The 20,724-nt window shown below is 48.7% G+C and overlaps 1 protein-coding gene across 3 annotated transcripts in view; it reads right to left on the minus strand.

Moving 5' to 3' along the window:
* Positions 1-20,724, minus strand: part of LOC138526375 (arylsulfatase D-like) — a 344,213-nt gene that overhangs the window by 93,471 nt on the left and 230,018 nt on the right. The window lies entirely within an intron of this gene.

Raw genomic sequence — 20,724 nt, forward strand, 5'->3', positions numbered from 1 at the left:
AGGGGTGCCCATAATCTGTCACCCCTCTCCATCGGTCCCACTGGAGGCTGCCGCCTTTCAAGCGACTCCTGCAGGCACCCCACATGAGACATGAGACACATGTAAATACAATGATATTGCTGAAGTCACTTTCCACCATCTGGCTGCGGCTCCACAAGTTGGTTCTTCTTCCATGCAGCACTGCTCGTATTGGAGCCAAGCCACACCCACCCACTGTGCAGACACCAGGCATGAAATGCCACATGTGCAGACTGGCGACTTCCTGCCCATCTCCTCTCTCTAGATTCAAAACATTTAAGCACAGGCACTTTTGCTCCTTTCTTGTTTCTTCCCAAAGTACTGTCATATAGCTGAGTGGAGTCCACAAAAAGGCTGAACAATATCATTTGTTAAAAAAGTTTTTATTTAACACAAAAGGATCTTCGCCTGGGTCAAACTCAAGGTGTCAGAACAATCTCTTTTCGACACTTCCAACAGTGGTAGAGCTTCTGTATCAAGTTCACAAGGCTCAGCGCAACCCCCGGATTTGGGTTGTTTGACCGTAGTAAAATGATTTACGGCGGAATTGACTGATCGATTTTTACTTCGGCCAAGCAAAACAAATTTTGCCCTACACCAACTCCCGACCCCCTTCCCCTACTTACCTGTTTTCTTGCCACAGCTGCTTCTCCTGCACCTCTGCAGTGTCAGACCCGTCCCTCTAACACGGGTCGGATCCGATGCCACAGGATCTCTTTTTTTTTCTTTTCGGTTCCCGGCCTCTTATGTTGAGGAAGCGGGGGGTACCCCCGCAATCCCCTAAGCCCAAAAATACTGAACGTGGGGAGCGGGGGACATCCCTGCAACACCTGCTTCACATGTTTGGAATTTTTAATAATCCATTGAATGGTACTGGCCGAAATTGATCAAACGTACCATTCGATCGATTTTTTTTGGTCAAATTGGGTAATTCACAACCCCCCCTTTTTACAGTTACTATGGTACTCTCTCTAGGTTTTCTCCTGCTTGCCTACACCTGATGGTGGAATAAAACCACCTTGGCTCCTCTTTGTAGCTCCTGTAGACATTGGTGTATCTCCATCTGGGCTGTAGATATCAGTGAAGTTTTTATTCACATTTTTGAAAGAGGCTACAGAGTAGGATTTCTCCAGTTTCCACATGTCAGCTTGAGAAGGCCTCATTCTCTACCGCCCTTGGATTACTGATCTCTTCTCTCTCCACCTCCTCTCTACGCCTGCTCTGGTCCTGCTCCTCCACAGTTCCCTATCACAAGCGTGTTCTTCCTCCCACCCTGGTTGTGACCCAGATCAGGGTCTAACCCTTGCCTTCTGCTTTGGGATCAAACATACCCGCTTGTGCCTTCCTGATTTTTCTTGCTTCGGCTATGCCAGCCATCAGCACATCACATTGGCTCTTTACTCCAACCTCCTCCTAATTTTCTGCTCCGCCGTCCAACTGCTGTCTCAAATCAACCACCTCACCTCTTAATGGTTGACTTTGACCTCCTCATATTCCTCTCCACCCTCTTCTGCTGTCTCAAACCAACCTTCTCCGGATTTTCAACCCAACCTCCTTCTGGTAATTTGCTCGGCCCCCCTCCTACTGTCTTTTCTCACTTTTTCATTTACAGCCTCCTTCTGTCCCTCTCTTCTCTCTCCACACTCCTTCCACTGCCTGCCTCAAAAGCTGCAAACCTACTACAAATCTCTGCTACAACTTACTTCTCAATGCACCCACACTGCAAGCATGTATAGCCCTGTAAATCCTCCCATTGGGTTGGGCTTTCTGTGAGGATGTGCACCTGTTGATGTGAATGGGTGAGGGGCTTCACCTGCTATTTTTTATTAAATCACCTGAATTTGATTTGGGGCTTTGGAGCCGGGCAAATCTTTCAAAAGGCTGATCCACCATTTTGGATTTTGCTCTAACTAACCATGATGCTGCAGTCACAGATTTTCCTTGACAATCTTCTCTTTTAGGCTTGCCATGGTGCTAGTGCTCACATTCCGTTGGAATATTAAATGATGGTTAGCAAAGTAAACGCACTTTTGAATTTGGGACCATTTTCATGTATGAGCTCTTTGGCCCTGCGCTACAGGGGAAATTAACACAGGGTTAGTTTGTCAATAGAAATTTAAGTGGGAGTGCTGCAGGAAAATGTGGCGTGCATTTGATGTCTGTGCAGCCTTACTGCACAAGTACTGTAGAACTTTGCAGTGTGTCTCACTTGTCAACAGGGATTTCCGCTACCAGTTTCGAAAGAATCCAATCACTTCATTATATGTTTCTCGTTGGTCTCATAGCTTCTCTCCCTTAAAGACAGACACCCTGATTCATGGAATTATTTGCACGTAAAACGCACATTTGTGCGCCATTCTTCCCGAAAATGCCCATACCTCAAACAGGTATTTTGGGGCAGAAAGGTGCGCAATTGTGCGTTTTATGCACAAATAATTCCATGAATCAGACAGTATGGGCCTCATCACGAGTTGGGCAGTAACGCCGGCGCTATTAGCACCAGCGCTAATAGCCCTACCGTCAAACCCCCCGGCGCTATTAGCGCCAGATCACGGGTTTGGCGGAAGGGTTATTGCCCATTCCCCATTGGGCCCATTCGGGAATTCCTCATTCCCCATTGGGTCCAATGGGGAAAATTTGTGCTATTGGATTTCCAGCCGGCGGTAATCGCGCCAAAAATCGGCAATTTTGCAGCGGATTTCCCCCCAGCTCAGAGCTGGGGGGAAATCCGCCAAAGCCATGATCTGGCAGACCCTTAAATGCAGCGGTAATAGAGCTACCGCTGCATTTAAGGGTTACACAGACTCGTGATGAGTCTAAATTATTATATGCTCAATGAATGCATAAAGTACTCATGTTTGCGGAAAGGAGTAATATTGCATTAGGAATTCCATTCTGTTTCAGCTCCCTAAATGTAGGAGCTGTTTTTTAAAGAGACAGTGGGCCTCATTATATGTATGTAGGTCCGGAAACAACGGTGCCGGTAAGCCTACAGGCACAGTTGTTTCCGGACCGGCACACCATGGATCTGCCTGCCGGAGTCACTGTGCGGGTGCTCCCGTGTTCCTCATTCCCAAAGATGGTACTGGGGAATTACAAATTACCAGCACCTGACTTCCCGGACCCCCGGTGTAATCCCTCTGTGTAAACCGGGAAGTCAGGTGCCAGTTATTTTCTTTGGGTCTGACGGCAACCCGCCGGTATCACCGGCAGGGTTTCCGTCAGACCCGTAGTGAGGTCCAGTGTCCCTAAATGGCCTCATGTGACAGTCCTCTGACCTGGGACGGCAACTAAATCGGGGTGGCCAGCAGATCCTCCGCATACCACAGCCAGGCCCATCATCACTTAGCTCAGGGAGGCAGCCGGTCCCTTTGCACACGAGTTGGGCAGGGGACTTTGTCATAAAACATTAAGAATAGAGTATAACTTGTATTCTCTTTAGTGATATCTGGGTGCAAATTGTAGCTATCAGATTCATATAAGCAAAGACGTGAATTTAACTGGTGGCAGTCTCGTCCTTTAAGTATAGTTTATGTATAGTTGCTACATTATGATAGAAAGTCAGACGTTTTCACAAATAGAAATTATTTCCCATTAATTAATTTTCTAAATCCTCTTGCATAAAACCACACATAAATGGGTTTTCTGCTTGCAATCTTTATTGCGTACAATGTACCCCATTGAGTAGCAGTCCCTGTTGATGGTATTGACTTTTCTGTGCAATATTACCTCAGGAAATGAAGTGGTCAGATGTTTCTGTTACCTTTTTCTGTCACAGAGAACTTCTTAACTTCAGTATGCCAGCCTGCTACTAAGTCATTGCTCTCTGCCTTCATAACAGATTTCTGGAAACAAGCCATAGGTGTGTTGAGGTGGAAGAGGATACGTTGGGCCTAGAGGGATCTCAATGATTTCATATGTCCCTTAAAGATAAAGGCCTATGGAAGCCAAGCTTAAATGGCTGTATAATGGCCTACAGCTCTCAAAAGAGTGTATTTCCTGGACTGTACCACAGTCCAGAAGCTGATGATTTGGCTTGCTAGATGAAAGGTGCGATACCAGGAGACAACGGTTCTCCCAAAAAGTGGTTTCCTAAAACCCCAAATGACACAGACAATCTGGTTTCAGGTGAGGCTTGTCTACCTCGTGCAAGCTGAGGAGAACAAAGATGGTGCCGCCAAAGTATGTGCAATGGCAATTCTGAACACCTCTCTGGAGATTCCTCTAGGACCTGGTCAGGCCATACAAAGTGAGGAAAGTGCAGTGTTGTGCTACAGATACTATGTTTGCTATTTTGGTGGCGTAGACCCTGCCGCAATTGAGTTTTTTTTTTAAATTTTCCGTGTTGTCTGGCCTCATGCCAGAAATAAATTTTTTCCTAGTTCGAGTGCGAGCATGGCCCGCACAAGCATGTTCTTTTTCGATTTCCAGCGCAGGAAGGATTTGCGTGGAAAATTATCAGCCTGATTCATGGAATTATTTGCGCGAAAAATGCAGATTTGCCCGCCTTTGTGCCTGAAAATCCTTGTATGGATTTCATTTTCCACTATGGGCGACTCCATCCTAAAAATAGATAACAAATATACTGCCTGATTCATGGAACTATTTGCGCGAAAAACGCAGATTTGCCCGCCTTTCTGCCTGAAAATCCCTGTATGGGATCAAGGTTTTTTGAATTGCCCCAGCGCCTGGCTCCATATAATGCAGACTGCCTGGCTTGAGCCTTATACACTTGCGGAAGTGGGGCCATCACACTGTTGCCAAAATCATAAGAAAACCTGGAAAATAGCTCCAATATATCTAGAAAGTGTACCTTCGGCTCTCGCCATTTGTTCGTCCCCTCTGCAAGAATCAGAACCAAACACCCAGATAGTCGTTGCTCTATACTTGTTCTATTTTCTCACCATTCAAACAGGTTGCATGCAGGTTCTTTCCTTTTTCTAGTACAAATCATAGATTTGGTCTTACTGATGTTGATTGACAGCCCCCTCTCATTGCAGAATTCTGAAAATAATTGTAGTTGTTTTTTCAGGCCGAATGGTGTTTGTGAAATTAAAATAGCATTGTCTGCAAACAATAACACTGGGGATTTCTCGCCAGCCAGAGAAGGAACATTAGTTGGACCATTCAACATTTTGCTTATCGGTGGGGGCTAAGACACACCCTTGGTGCACGCCCTTCTGCACCTGGATGGGATTTGTAGTTTTGTCCCCCCACCCCATTTATTGTTGTATGAGGGCTTCACTGCCCTCATACAACTATAGTATAGCCAAACAAAAAAACAACTAGGGTCATTAATAAGAGATAAAGACAATCTGAAATATAAGAGAACCAGTGGCGGCTGCTTACAAAGGGCGGGGGGGGCGCCGCCCCCCTTCTCCAGGGCGCCCATAGTGTGCTGCAGAGTGCAGACACTGAAAACGATTTTTTTTTAAAAAAAATTTTTATACAGGGCTGCATGGCAGCACAAGACAAAAATATAATTAATTAATGACTGCCGCTCAGTCTGAGAGGCCCAAACACGAATCATCAACATTGCAGAGCAGGGTCTGATTCAGACCGCTCTGCAATGTTGATGACTGGGCCTGGCTACAACACAGGGGCGCGTCCCCTTTTACACACCTTTTTTGTATTGTAGATGCATGGAGCTCGTAGCTCCACGCACTCTATGTTGCACCACACAATATAGGAGACTGGCGAGGCGCTAGAGGGGTGGCCCCGCCAGATTATAATCTGTGCGCAAACAGCGCACCAGCCAGCCTCTTACTTTAGAATGGGGGCGGGAAAAAGCTAGCAACAGGTATTTTGCGAATGTCATTGGCTGTTTGCCAGCCTATGACATTCATTACTGAGTGTGGGTGGGGTTGGGTGATGGGCACCAGCGTGTTAGTGACGTGGGTGTTGCCTGCCACCTTCTAGAACTTATGTCTCTCTTAGGAAGTGTTTCAGGCAGCTACCCAACCAGGCCGTAGAACAGGACAGCAGAGAGGGCCCACTTCACACGGCCAGTTACTGTAATCGGTAAGTAAAAGGAGGTCGGCGTTTGATGGTGTCCAAAGGGGGTGGGGGAGCAGGCTCTTGTAGTAGAACATCTACTTATATTTTATAATAAAAACAGCCATCTGGGAGGGCCCGTCCCACCCGTTTGAAGAACACTGCAGTATAGCATTGTTTTGTTCAGCCAGGGACTGCCACCGTGGGGCCGGATTTCAGTGACGCCTTTGCACTGAAGGGGGCTGTGGCGTTGCCCCGTGAGGGGATACGCACGCGGCGGCGTGACGTTGCACGTCGCCGCGTGCGCCTTAAATAAACGGGGCGTTCCCGGCCGCGTTAGAGCGACCGGGGAGCCCGAAGCACACAGACGTGTCCGTGTGGAGTCTGTGGGTGGAGGGGCTCGCGGGCACGCATCGGGGGCACCCAGAGACCCCCAACAGTGGCGACGAGTGTCGGATGCCCGGGCCCGGCGGTGAGCGCGATCCCGGACAATTTTTTTTTCTTCAACGAAGGAAACATCCGCGGATGTTTCGCATCACGCTGAGGCCGCGGACCACACGCGGCTGGCGGCCATCTTGCGCACGAGGTGGAGGATCTTCCGAAAGCTCCGGTTTGGAGTAGGAAGGCCATCCAAGCCTAATTTTTGGATTTACTGACTGCGGGCAGTACAACCCGCAGGCCCATGCCAGAATTTTGATATTTTGGCCATTTTTCAGACGATGACGTCGTGCTGTAGCTGGAAGATGGACTGAGGTGGCTGGGCCTTCTCAGCCCATTCCTTTTCAAAGCTCAATTTTTGGGAACATTTATCCACGGATCCTCTTCAGGACCCTCTTCAACCCCCTCATCATCATCACGTGGGGGATGACGCTCCCGCTTCTGCGGCCCACATGGACACAAGGCGCCTCGAGGTACTCTCCTTTAACCCTTTCATCATCACGTGGGTGGTGGCAGTGTGGGGAGAAGTGCAAGTTGCGGCCCTCAGGATTGGAACGAGGGTGCCTGTGCGCTTGCGCCTGTGAGTGATCCCGGTGCCCTGGAGGGTCCGACTGCCACGGCCTCGGAAGATTCGCAGGATGAAGGCCTAGCAGACCTGTTTCAGCAGGACACCCCCACAGCTAACCCCGCGTCCTACGACGTCTGGACTGCCTGCGCGCCCGGTTGGTGCCGCTCCCCCTCCGATTCAACCACCACCCCTGGCCATGGCCCAAGCCAGGGCGCAAGCGGCCCTACAGCCTATTCCGGAGTTTGATGCTACGGGCCCCCCATCCAGCCTGGGGCCCCGATGGAGGAGATGGATCGGACGGCTAGACATGTACTTTCAGGCCGCCCAGGTCACGGACAATGACAGCAGGGTGGCCACGATGCTGTATTCCGCAGGAGCGACCGTGCAGGAGATCTTTGAATCATTAACTCCAACGGATAACTCCTATGATCAAGCCAAAGCCGCCCTCCTTGCGCATTTCATCCCCCTTGCCAACGTGGACTTCGAAAGGTTCGTCATGCTGTCGGCCAAACAGAAGGAGGATGAGACGCTTGACACCTTCTATGGCCGCCTGCGCCGCCTGTCACAAGGGTGTGCGTGGGGGGATGCGGAGGACATGATAAGGACCATGCTGATCCAGGCATGCTCATCTGGCAAGCTGAGGCGACAAGTCCTAAGAGAGCCCGGACTCACTCTGCCCAGAATCCTGGAGCTCGGGAGGTGCCATGAGGTGGCGGACGCTCGTGCCAACAAGATGGAGGCCGGATCCCGCGCGGCGAGACCGGAGGAGGTGTGCGCTGTCTGGCGAGGCGGCAGAGGGGTGCGAAAACCCGGTGTACCTCCCAGAGACAGAGCGGGGAAGCCGGTGGAGTCGTGCCAGAAGTGCGGCTATGACCTCCCCCACTCATCGGAGTGCATGGCAAAAGGAAAGATCTGTGGACGCTGTGGGGTGCCTGACCACTTCTCGAGAGTGTGCAGGGCGACCCTGCCTGTACTTATTCCGAGAGGACAGCCTCGTCTATGGGCCCCGCGGCAATACCGCCCGCCGAATGTAGCTCAGGTGGAACAAGCGGAACCAGAGGAGGCGCTGGCGGAAGAAGTGGAGGAGGAGGATGAGGAGAACATCTTCTTCGTCTCCAGCATGGAGGTCCTCAAGGGGAGGAGCAGAAGACAGCCGAGATGTGTCGTAGAGGTAAACTGCTCGCCGGTCCCGGTGTTAGTCGACACGGGGGCCTCTGTCAATGTAATGGCGAGAGGACACTATGCTGCGCTCAACCCACCCCCGAGGCTGGCGACGCCAAGAGCCCGCATCTTCGCATTTGGTGGGCGTGAGCCCCTGCCACTTGACGGGGCGTTTGTCGCCAAGGTGGAACATGACGGGTCGAAGATCAGGGCCCGTTTCTATGTGACTCCAGTGAGCAGCAACACCCTGCTTAGCTGTGCGGCAGCGGAGGCCCTTGGCATAGTCAGCTTCGCCTATTCAGTATACTTGGAGGACATCAACGACCTGCTGGACAAGTATGCTGACATCTTCAAAGGGATTGGGAGGATGAACGGTGACCCCGTGAGGCTCCACATTGACGAGTCGGTACAGCCCATAGCCCTGAAGCACAGGCGGATCCCATTTCATCTAAGGGACCAGGTGGACAGGGAACTCGATAACCTGGTGAACTTGGACGTAATTGAAAAGGTGGAGGGCCCCACACCATGGGTATCCCCCATCGTAGTGGCGAGGAAACCTAAACAACCGGACTCCGTCCGAATCTGTGTGGACATGCGGCTGCCCAATAAGGCCATCAGGAGAGAACGACACCTGACCCCGACGATCGATGACATCATTGCTGAAGTGCAAGGGGCCCGGTTTTTCTCGAAGTTGGACTTACGAGCTGGGTATCACCAAGTTGTTCTCCACCCAGAGTCCCGTTACATCACGACTTTTACCACCCACAGGGGACTCTATAGATACAAGCGGCTGAGCTTCGGAGTGTCGTCTGCAGCCGAGGTGTTTCAGAACTTAATCCGTGGCGCTCTCGCAGACCTGGAGGGCGTCCTAAACATTAGCGACGACATTCTGGTCTTTGCTAGGACTGAACCTGACCATTTGAAATGCGTAGCCAAGACCCTCGAAAGGCTGCAGTCGCTGGGGCTCACCCTCCACAAGGACAAGTGTGAGTTCCTCCGCCCGACCATTGAGTTCTTTGGTTTCATCTTCAAGGAGGGCGGGGTATCTCCTGACCCCAAGAAGGTCCAAGACATCAAGACGGCACGCCCCCCTGAGTCGGCATCAGAGGTGCGGAGCTTCCTGGGAATGGTGACGTACTGTGGGCGTTTCATCAAGAATCTCGCCTCGAGGTCGGAACCTCTGAGGGCCCTGACGAAAAAGGATACCATCTGGCAGTGGGGCCCGTTAGAACAGTCGGCATTCGAGGACATCAAGGGTGCCCTGACAGCAGATGACACAGTGGCTTTCTTTGACCCCGCCCTGGAGTCGGAGATTGTTGTGGACGCCAGCCCGTTTGGCCTCGGGGCGGTCCTCACCCAGGTGGGCAAAGATGGGGGAATGAGGCCCGTGGCATATGCGAGCAAGGTCCTCTCCGAGACCGAACAGAGATACTCACAGATTGAACGGGAGGCCCTGGCGGTTCTGTGGGGCTGTCGGCATTTTCGGCTCTATGTGCTGGGGAGACCCGTGACAGTGGTAACAGACCATAAACCACTGATTCCGATTATAGCCGGATCCTCTTCCAAACCACCAGCCAGGATCGAGCGATGGATGCTGGCCCTCCTGGAATATGGCGTCACCCTAATCTACCGGCCGGGGGCCAACAATGCGGCTGACTACCTGTCCAGGCATCCGGTGGGCAGGGGCGGACCCGCACAAGAGTCGTGTGCGGAGGAAGCCGATGATCACGTCAGCATGGTGGTCGAGAGCGCCACCCCCAATGCAATGCCGCTACCCGAGTTGGAGAGTGCTGCGGCCAACGACGAATGCTTCCGCATCCTGAGGAGCTCGATGCAGTCGGGGTCCTGGAAGGCCGTGCTGGAGTTGGTGGCAGGGCGCACTCAAGAGGCTAAAGTGACCCTCGAGCAACTCTGGAAGGTGAAGGACGAACTGTCCTTCACGGAGTCGGGCCTGCTGCTGCGGGGCGATCGCCTGGTGGTGCCGGGCTCCAAGGTCCACGAAGTCATCAACCTGGCACACCGTGGACACCAAGGGGCCGCCAAAACGAAGGCGAGATTGAGGCTGAAGGTGTGGTTTCCCGAGCTGGAAAGAAAAGTGGACGACTTTGTAGCGGCCTGTGTATGGTGCCAGGCGGCCTCCCCAGTACAGCGGGAGCCTGAAATTGAAGTAATGCCACGTGGGACCCGCCCGTGGGAGGTCGTACATGCGGACTTCGGATCCACGGCCGTGGGTACTCACTTCCTAGCCATCGTCGATGAATACTCGCGATACCCGGAGGTGGAATTCGTCGAGTCGGTGGCATTTGAGCACGTGGTCGGCGCTGTGGAGAAAATCTTTGCCACCCATGGGTTTCCCGTGACCCTGTGCTCGGATAATGGGTCCCCATTCCAGAGCGCGAGGTTCTCGGAGTTTCTCGAGAGCTGTGGAGTGGCCCACCGGAAGGTGTCCCCGCTGTGGCCCCGCACGAACGGGGATGCCAAGAGGCTGATGAGGACATTAAACAAAACGTTCCGGATAGCCCAGGGACAAGGCCAGCCTCTCCAGCGGGCGCTATACCAGTTTCTAAGAGTGTACCGCACCACCCCACACGCCTCGACTGGGGTAGCCCCGGCTGAAGCACTATTCCGAAGGTGCCCCCGAGGTCTCCTCCCGGAGGTACAGGAAAAGGTACCCGGCGTAATAGATGACCAACGGGTGGAAGCGGAGCGACAGGCAAGGACACATCAAGAAAACATACGGCGGGGTCTTCGTCCGCAGCGGCTGGAACCGGGCGACGAAGTGCTGATCAGGAATCGGCATCCCCACGGAAAGCTCTCGCTCCCATATGAACCCGAGCCGCTGGACGTAGTGGCAGTAAAGGGATCGATGGTAACGGCCTCGGACGGGAAGTCGGCCGTCACTCGAAATGTGAGTTTCTTCAAGAAACTGGGGGACTCTCGAACTGAACTCCCGCCTGACCCGGATGAGACTGTCCTCCCGGATGAAGATACCCCCCGGGGGGAACTCGTGGGGTCACCAGAACGAGGCACTGGAGCAGCGGGGAGTCCGGCGGCTGAGGTAGGTGGGAGGTACCCCCAGAGGGCTGGGCGAGGGAGACCTGCCTACCTCGGAGACTACGTGCTGGGGCTGATTGACTGTGTTCCGGAGTGAAGGGGACCTGGGAGGCTGATAATAAAAGGGGGCATGGGCCTTGTGAGTTCGTAAGTGACATTGTGTGCAGTGCTATGTTTTGACGTGTCTGTTGGTTATTGTTCCTCCCGGAAAAAGGAGGAGTGTGGCGTTGCCCCGTGAGGGGATACGCACGCGGCGGCGTGACGTTGCACGTCGCCGCGTGCGCCTTAAATAAACGGGGCGTTCCCGGCCGCGTTAGAGCGACCGGGGAGCCCGAAGCACACAGACGTGTCCGTGTGGAGTCTGTGGGTGGAGGGGCTCGCGGGCACGCATCGGGGGCACCCAGAGACCCCCAACAGGGGCTAGCGCTTGGAAGCGCTCTCCATACTTGCTTTCTCGGCTGCTACACTTTCGTGTCGTCTTTGCCCCTTCGTGCGCTTTCTCTCCCTTTACACCCGGCCTGCCCATTTATCTCCCACTTGTATCTCCCTTCTGTTTAGTCTGAATAAATTAATGTTGAACCCTCGCTCTCGGCCACCTATTATTCTGCCTGGTCCCCTCTATTTTAATGTGCTACATTTGCAAGCCCTGACCGCTATTGGCAATCTTATTCCATAGCCTATTCTAGTTAACCCCCACTTACACGTCTGCCCCGCTTACATTTCCCCCACCATCACGCGCTGCCCTTCCCCTTCTCAACCTGTCTGCTAATCTCATTTGCCACGCCATCTTCTTAGCCCCCCTCGCCCCGTCTTCTGTGTGTTCTTCTCCAACACACACCCTTCCCTTCTTACCTCCCCTTTACCATTTGTCCGACTCTTTCAACTGCTAACTTATCCTTCCTTCTCTGACTCCCCTCCTAGCCCCTCGTTTCTTTACCCCCACCACTACGACCCCCCTTCTTTCCAGCAGCATCTCCTACCACCTCCACATGTTGTAGCCTCCCCTTATAGCATAACCTCTCCTGCTCTCCCCAATCTACCCACCTCTTCGACATCTACTGCCCCCCAACTTCCGCCGGCTCTGCACTTACCCCTGGCCCCATCTACTCTGCCTCGTATTCCCCCTCTTTGCTCGCACCTCATGTTCCACGCTTACGTACTGTGTATGTCCTTTCTGCTCCTCTCTCAGCCTGCAGTGCTGCCTCACTGTTATTCGGAGGGTGAGAGACGGAGTTAAGTCACAGGTGAGGGCGGCCATGGGTATATTGGGAGCCTTTACAAGCCTATGCATAATTAGTACATTTGTAGGAAAAAGAAAAACAGTCTTTATGTTTTTTTTTTTCCTCCAAATAAATCTGAAGTTTACTCTAGCTGTCTCTTGAAGGCTTCAAGCACAGCAAGGGCTTTCTGCTGCAGTGCATCCTGGTATTTTTAGTATTCCATTCAAGGTGGGGTGATTAATGCCACAAATGTAAACTTTTTGCCTAGCATATTTCGAGAAGGATTTATATATTTGTATGACTACCTTAACATGGTTTGTGTACTTTTCAAATTCTCTTTGTAAAATAGAATATTGTTGAAAGCCAAACATGGGAGTGAGAAGGGTAGGATGAGAGGGCAAGTGAGTCTTGACTATGTGCCCAGGATATGGGAAGAGAGGATTCAGTACTGGAGACTGGAGACTTGAGAGGTTATATCCTCTCAGGCCCTATGCTGATTTTCAGGGCACAAGTCGAGAGGACACATATGGGTGGATAGCATCCACCCACTTTTTTCCGGGTGCGAACACAACCCCTTTTAGGTGTATCTGAGGCTAGCATTCAAAAAAGTTTGATCACTCAAGTCAAGTGTTCAGCTACTAGCATTTTTCACCCCATGTTAGCATGTTTCCAGTGCAAAAGCTTACCTACAAGCCCACATGAAAGTGTCATCAAAGCACATGTCTACTGTTTGGATTTTGTTTTCCTTGAAATATTTCAATATAAATTTTTGGGTTTAAAAGGTGTGTACTTTTTATTCTTTGCCAGTATAGTTTTTGGAACTCTTTCAGGTTATTGTTCCAGTGTTGGTTACATTTTTTGAAAGGCAAATACTCATTTGTCTTGTGCACTTTCTTCTGAAGGGAAAGATCAATTGAACTGAATGTGTATATTTCACTTTAAGATATGTTCACTTACAGTGCATATATTAATGGGTGGCAGCCTTTGATTTTTGGTATGGGGGTGCAGATTACCACACAGAGTGATGTGAGGGAGCTGTACCCATCCCCCAGTCGAAACAACACATTTTACAGCACATTTTGCAGCAGGATTAGAGAAAAGCATATGATTTATAAGAAGGTCTAAATATAATCTCAGCAACAGTCACCTAACCTGCTGAGTTGTCTTTGCAGCATTCTCCTATAGGATAGCCTGCCACTCCCTCACCCGCAAAGCAGATTTGAATGATGCTCTTGAATTGTAACAGAACCTGGAGTATTGGAAAACCTAATTCTTAAAAACTGCCTGTAAAATCAATACATTTGTACTCCTTTTCCTTTGAAAACAGTACTGTAAATTGCATACATGTAACCCTTTTTTCCAAATTTTCATAGGGGGAAAACCCCAGCAAACCCCCCTATTGTCGGTTCAGCTCGCCCGCTACGCTCGCTTGCATGCACTTTCTAATTCCAGGTTTAGCGCCCCACCACTTCAGAATTTCAACAGCCGCCACTGAAGAGAACCCAGGGATCTGCAAATGGTGTCGCTGACTGGGTTCTTGGCTAGATGAGAGACCAGGAAGGATATCAGAGAGCTCGCTGGGAGCTATACCCCAGACACGGGGGGAGGCAGACCAGGAGCACCATTTTTGTAAACCTCACCCACTCTAAAGGGCCTGGTGTATTTTGAAAGATCTTTCTCAACTTGGACTTTTTTACCCAGTTGACCATTGGGAAGCCCACTAGCTCTATTATACCACTCCAAATATCCTACACTGCTTTGCATCTGTGCTGGTCTTCGCAAATCCCCTCCTTTACAATGTACAGCTGCACATCAGCCCTCACTACTCTGTCTTTACGCATGGTGGGTTAAATTTGGAATTTACTTTTGTGACTCTCAGTCTCAACTGTGACATGTCAGTCACCATGTTAGGGGAAGTGGACACGCACATCCCACAACAGATCTTTCAGTGTCTCCTTCCGCTCAGAACCTCTAGCCATTGCTATTCGTACTTTTGGTACCACCACACGGTTCAGCTATTCTACCATACATTTGTCTCTGGTTGATACACTAAACAATACCACTAAAGGCATCCCTTACTTACCTGGCATTCTTTAATTTCTTGGATAAATTAAGGACAGTTTCACTTACTATTACCTCAGGATAGCCTTGTTTACAGAATGTGATGTTTAATAGTTCAATTATGTTCTCTGTCATAACCTTTTCCGCTACCATGATCTCAGGTCACGAGGTAAAATGGTAGATCATTATGATCAAGAACTTGTCTGTTCGTCCTAATGCCCTATATGGGCCTAAAATGTATATGGCCAACTGTTTTCAAAGGCTTTCCCTTATGGACCACTGTGGTAGATTGCTGACCAGCATTCTCTAACGACTCTTACAATACTTGCATTCATTACTGGCAACCAGTAACCCCCTGCACCACTGTGACTTCCACTTACTTACAGTCATTCGTGGATGGCATTTGTGGGCTAAATTGTGTATTCTGTGCCTTCAACTCCATGGTGGGATTAGGTGATAGGAGCTTTCACTCTGGGCAGGGTTCATCCTTTACCAGCCAAAAACCTTGGTACATGTTACCCATAATACTTTGTCTGGCCACCCTGTGACTGTCCACTCCTTGACATGTCCACTCGACCTGTTTCAGGAGTGCATCACTACTACCTGCCTACTGCCCATTCTTGGAGACTAATGGCCTACTCTTAATTGAGCCACAGACTAGACACAAGCTCTTTCTATTTGTGGTCGTTGCCACTTTCTCCAACGGACATCCTACATACGAAGTCTGAGGGTAATCCAGACATGGACCTCTTGAGTACGGTGCTTAGAGAAGCAGTTTCACCTCACTTATGAGGCCCAACAGGGATGAAACAAGTGTCTGGGGTTGCTGAGGGTACTCTTGTTCAGAGGAGAATGGCCTGGAATTTCGGTGCTGGACTTCCCAGGTGGGTGGGACAATCCTGATAAGCAAATGGGTATTTCTTCTCTGTGAAAGATACAGCAAGATAAAAACAGTTACATGTGATTTTACCGAATGGAAAAATAACAAAAACATTCTAACTAAACATTTGTAACGAATAAAATACTGTTTTTGAATTTTTTTATTTGGGGGTCCCCTTAAACCACCCATTTCCCTTTGTTTATAATCCCACTCCAACCCCCTCCACACCCGTTTTAACCCCTACCATTTATAATCCTACCCCACCCCCATATATATATTTTTTTTAATGCTGTATTGTTTTTGTTAAATATAATTAGGTAAAAATGGTGTTTGTTATTTTTTCATTCAGTAAAATAACTGCATGACGATAAAAACGTGGTTATAGACCCTCCCGAGTGAGATCCGACCCTCAAACAGGTTAGCTGGCCGTGCTTGTTTGTGGTAGAGAGGCTCGACAGACCTTTGTTGAAATGTTTAGTTGCAGGGTAGTCCGGCAGGAAGACAAATGTGGTAGTAAGTGGAGGGTGCCCTTCAAGGTGGGGCTTTACCATAGTTTTAAATGAGTGGATATTAGAGCTGTTAATGTCCTGAAGAGGGAGAAAGTTCCCCTGTGCAGAACGAAGGAAAAAAAGCAGCAGAACCGAGATGAAGCAGACAGTAGTGTGGTAACAGAGATAGGGAAGGGAGCTGAAGCAGGGGGTAGCAGGCGATAGTGCTAGTCAATTAGGGGTGACAAGCTCATGCAGGAATTTAAAAAACAAGTGTTTTTTTCATGGATGGCCAGCCGGCTTGGATGCTTTATTTGGAGGCGATAGAAATGAGATGAAAACTGAGGGGTCCATGTGGCAAAGATGAGGACTTTGTCAAGTGCGAAGAGCTAGTAGAGGGAGAGGCCAAGTAGAACATTGGAATAGTATTCTAGGTGACTAAATATCAGGGTTTCTATGAGGGTTTTAGTAGAGTGAGAGGGCAGATCTTCCTGATATTGAGCAGGTTAATCATGGCTGCAGTTGAGGTAAAGGTTATGAAGTGGTGGTGGTTAAGGTTGCCAACATAAAATAGCCCATGGTATGTGCCTTAGGGTAGGGGAAGAAATTATATGGGTGAAGGAAGGAGAGAGGGGCATTGAAGGCAGGAAAGTATATTACTTTGGTCTTAGAGAAGTTAAGTGCAAGTCAACAAAGTCCCATGCATGATGGATCGCTGAGAACAGGCAGAAAGCCAAGCAGTGAGGCAGGTGAAAAATGAGGGAAGGAGAACAAGATTTGCGTGCCATCTGAAAAGAAGTAATGAGAGAACCCAAAGGGAGAGCTCAGCTGGCCGAGTGAGGAGGTGTAGGGAATGAAGAGTAAGGGGCCAAGAGCTGGCCCTTGGGCGGATGCGAACAGAGAGGGAGGTTTGGGTGCCAAAAGATTGAGCAAGACAGATGAGAAAGGCAGGTGGCAACCCAGTCAAGGGCAGTGTAATGGATTCCAAGGCCAGAGAGGGTATAGAGAAGAGAGAGTGCTCGACCACATCAAAGGTAGCTGAAAGGTCCAGTAGGTTTCAGAAAGTCTAGTTTACAGTGGTGAGAATAGGTCAAAATGTAAGAGACATGGGTGCGGACCGATTTAGTAGAAAGAAAGCTGCAACATCCAGATTGGAGAGGGTTCAAGAGTTCATTATTTTCCTGATAGGAGGGGATCCTATGAAAGACAAGAGGGTCCGGGATTTATGAGTAGTGAGGGCGGAAGGATACATGCCAACAGTTGGCAGAAATGTTGGGGGCTAACCAAGGATACTTTTAGATTGTTAAGACAACTGTAAAATGGTTGCAGGCAGGGAAGATTCCTAGGAAGAGCGAGAAGGTGAAGAGGGAGAAGATAGAAGAGCAGGAAAGAGATGCCGGGCCATGACAACCGTGTGAGCAAGGGTGCAGGAGGGCTTGTCATTCCTTAGTGTAGATGCTAATTGACAGAGAGATTGAGGGGGAGGTTCATAGGAAGGTCACGGTTTTCATGAAAAAAGAGGAGGAAAGAAGGCTTGCAAAACAGACAAAAACAATGATTAAGCAGTACGGTAATGCAACTCTGGTTCGAAGAGACTACAGAGGTCATTACGACCCAGGCGTTAAGGGTTAACGCCGTCGTTAACCCTTAACGCCTGATTCCAATTTTAACGGCTGCTTTTAGCAGGCGTTAAAATCCATGGCGCTAAACCGCCTTGGTGCTAATTACGGCACCGTAATTTACGGTGCCGTAATTAGCGCCTTCCCCACTCCCATTATGCCCTATGGGGCAAAAATGGGAATGGGGAAGGGTAAATGGGAAATGGGGATTTACCGCCCCACTCACCTTGGAATGGGGCGGTAAATCCGCCATCCACCATGGTGTAAACATAGTTTACACCATGGTGGTAAAGTTGATGTACTTACCGCCTGGGTCGTAATGACCTCCTACATCGCGACTAGCATAGATAGTTGTCCTTCAGCTTGCTTTTGCTGTTAACATAGTGACTTGCGACCCCACTGAGCAACTTGAAGTGAATTGCCCTTGTGGGAACATTTCTAAAGGATTTTTTTTTTTAATTAGTGTTCTCTTTAGAGATAACAATAACCAATACTGTTTTTGAAATGGGATTCATGAGGCATGTTTTTCAGCATGCCTCACGAAGCAGTGCATTGCCCTATCCCTAGCCACCAATCATAATGTATTGGAATTTAGCAACTTTACAAGAAAGGCACTGGTGTCAGGAAATCAATCTCCTGATGGAATTGATGAATACTGATCTTAATCAAAATGTAAATCCCCACCACCTGCGGCAGGGGTCTGCAACCTGCTGCTCTCCATGTGTTTTAGAGGACAACTACCATTGTCAGCCATAATTGCTTATGCTGGCTGAGGCTGATGAAAGTTGTAGACCACAACATCTGGCAAGTGGAAAGTTCCAGACACCTACTTTATTCATCAGGCCTCTTGTCATTCCATTTACTGCAAATATTTTGTAAAGGCAGTGTAAGGCAGGAGCTCTAATAATCTCAGGGGAAGAGAGGCCTAACGATTGGGCTTTTAATAAAAATATGTGGCAATTTAACAAAAACTATCCTTGTTTGCGCAAATTAATTCAAAATGTTTTTTACTTGTACATGTAATGTAGGTAAATTAACTATGACGATTAAGAGGAGTTTTTCAAACAGTTTATTGTATTTTGTTTTTTTACAGGTTAATTGTTTTTGCAAACATTGTTTATGTGATTGCAAAGATATGTGTGGATGTGAAGATGTTTGTATTTGTATTAAGATGTGAAAACATTTCTACCACTACACTTTCTTTTGATTGAATAGCCTCTTGAGCATTTCCATTGATTTTTGGAAAACTGTGGTTGCAAAACAATTAAAAGGTGCTCCATGATTCTATTATGAGTTCAGTGAGCTGTTAAGAGAATTAATCAGATGAAGCAAGACAATAGAAGGCATGGGGATCATCCACATAGGAGTGGCAAGTCAGTCAGAAGGGGCCGATCCAGTGGGGGAGGGGTTAAACAGGGGGATATTAAGGGATGGGTGACAACATGGACCTCTATGGAAACCTGCAGTCCCACATCTGCCAAGAGGAGAAAAACCCACTCATACCAACTACTGACGGCCTATCCCTCAGGAATGGGGAAACTCCTGCAACCTCTGACAGGCGGTGAATCAGAATCCCGAAGCCCATACTATTGGCAACCTCAGAATTGTGCAACAAAACCCACAAGAAAGCAGATCCAATTGTGGCAGATTCTCAAAAACCTTCCATGGGGCAAGTGATGAGATGCCCCCCACAGGAATCTACTATCCACTGGTGCCTCCCAAATATAAAACCTAAGACCAAAAGAGGAAGAGCCCTCCTATATTGTGATGCTAAGTTGTGGAGCTATATCTCCATAGAGGGCTCGAAATTCCTTGGAGCTGGGAGCTATTTAGATCCTGGGTAGGGCCTAGAAGAGCCTGGTTAGCTTGATACCAACTGCTACCAAGGGCTACTTTTGACTCCCCAAGCCAACTAGTGAACAGTAATATACCTATCTGAATATTAACTCTGACTGTTTCTGGGAATTTGCATGAAAGGTGCATTAGTAAACCTCTAGAAGACATGTAAACATGAATGGTCCTATGTATTTTACACAATGTTATAGTTGCATCTAATTTGGAAGTTAGATAGCTCATGGGTCACAATGAGTAACTCCTGGTCAGAGGGAATTCCTTACACACAGGAGCTCCTTCCAGCTCCTGCGCTATGAATTCCAATTTCGACCCCTGGCATACCACCTCAGATTCACGGAGGAACTCAAAACTTTCAAATGATACCCTTCTCTCGGATCTTCTTGCTGTTCGCCTCATCTTGTGTTCATCCACAGAGGTCACCACTGGCATGCAGTGTGTAACATGAAAGAAAACAAAAAATAAAAATCACAGACGTGGATATCGGTGCTGAAGCTGTGGCGAAGGGAATCAGAGATTCATGTCGTGGAGCACAGAATTAGGGTGCATGGCGGAAGATGGTGCCTTCAATGTCTGCTGGCATGTGGTCTTTATGGTAAATTTCTGAACCAATCCAAGCTGTATATTGTATTTGTATGGTTATACCTTTTTTACTGGTAGATGGTTGGGAGTTTCCTGAACCATAATGGAAGATGAAGCACAGCTCAACCTGTTCTTAATCTCCATGGTTGCCATTTTGTTTGTCTTTACCTGCATTGAGTTCCAATGGTCTTTGAAGGACTGTCAGGCGATATGTTTTTTTTATAGATTTTTGTTATCCCTTGTTCTTTTTCTGCCCGCAAGGTGTCTTGACTCTGGGCAACTACACATACTTCTGTATACATTCTAGAAAAAGCTGAGTAGCATTAGAGAAGGGTCACCTAGATGCTGTACCTTTGCACCAAAAAGGAGAGAAGAGCAACCCAACACCGCTTTCCTAACATTGACAGCAGCAATACTGTATTAGATACAAAGAAAAGAAAGCTTTTCATATAAAACACAATTTACAAATCTTGTGAAACTGCACAGAAAAAGAGTGGATATATAGATATGTGTAAAATTCTATTAATTTATTTAGACGTTTTGTATGATTCAGTATGCTGCTTTACTGTCTCTTTGTCTCAGTGCATAACATGGGGAGGGCAATTATATAACTGTAATGACCTACGTCAGTCTTGTAAGCCTATATTATTTAAACAGAAAAACACACTTCCATTTTTGGTGTGCATGAACACTATCAATGTTTTACCAGTCAGTACTTTTAGGTATTTGCAAATATACAGAAACTGGCAAGAACTTTAAGTGTTCTCATGATCCCTATCCCTAAGAAAGA

This window comes from Ambystoma mexicanum, chromosome 7p (assembly GCF_040938575.1).
Source record: "Ambystoma mexicanum isolate Mex_15411 chromosome 7p, UKY_AmexF1_1, whole genome shotgun sequence".
In the NCBI taxonomy this organism is placed as follows: domain Eukaryota; kingdom Metazoa; phylum Chordata; class Amphibia; order Caudata; family Ambystomatidae; genus Ambystoma; species Ambystoma mexicanum.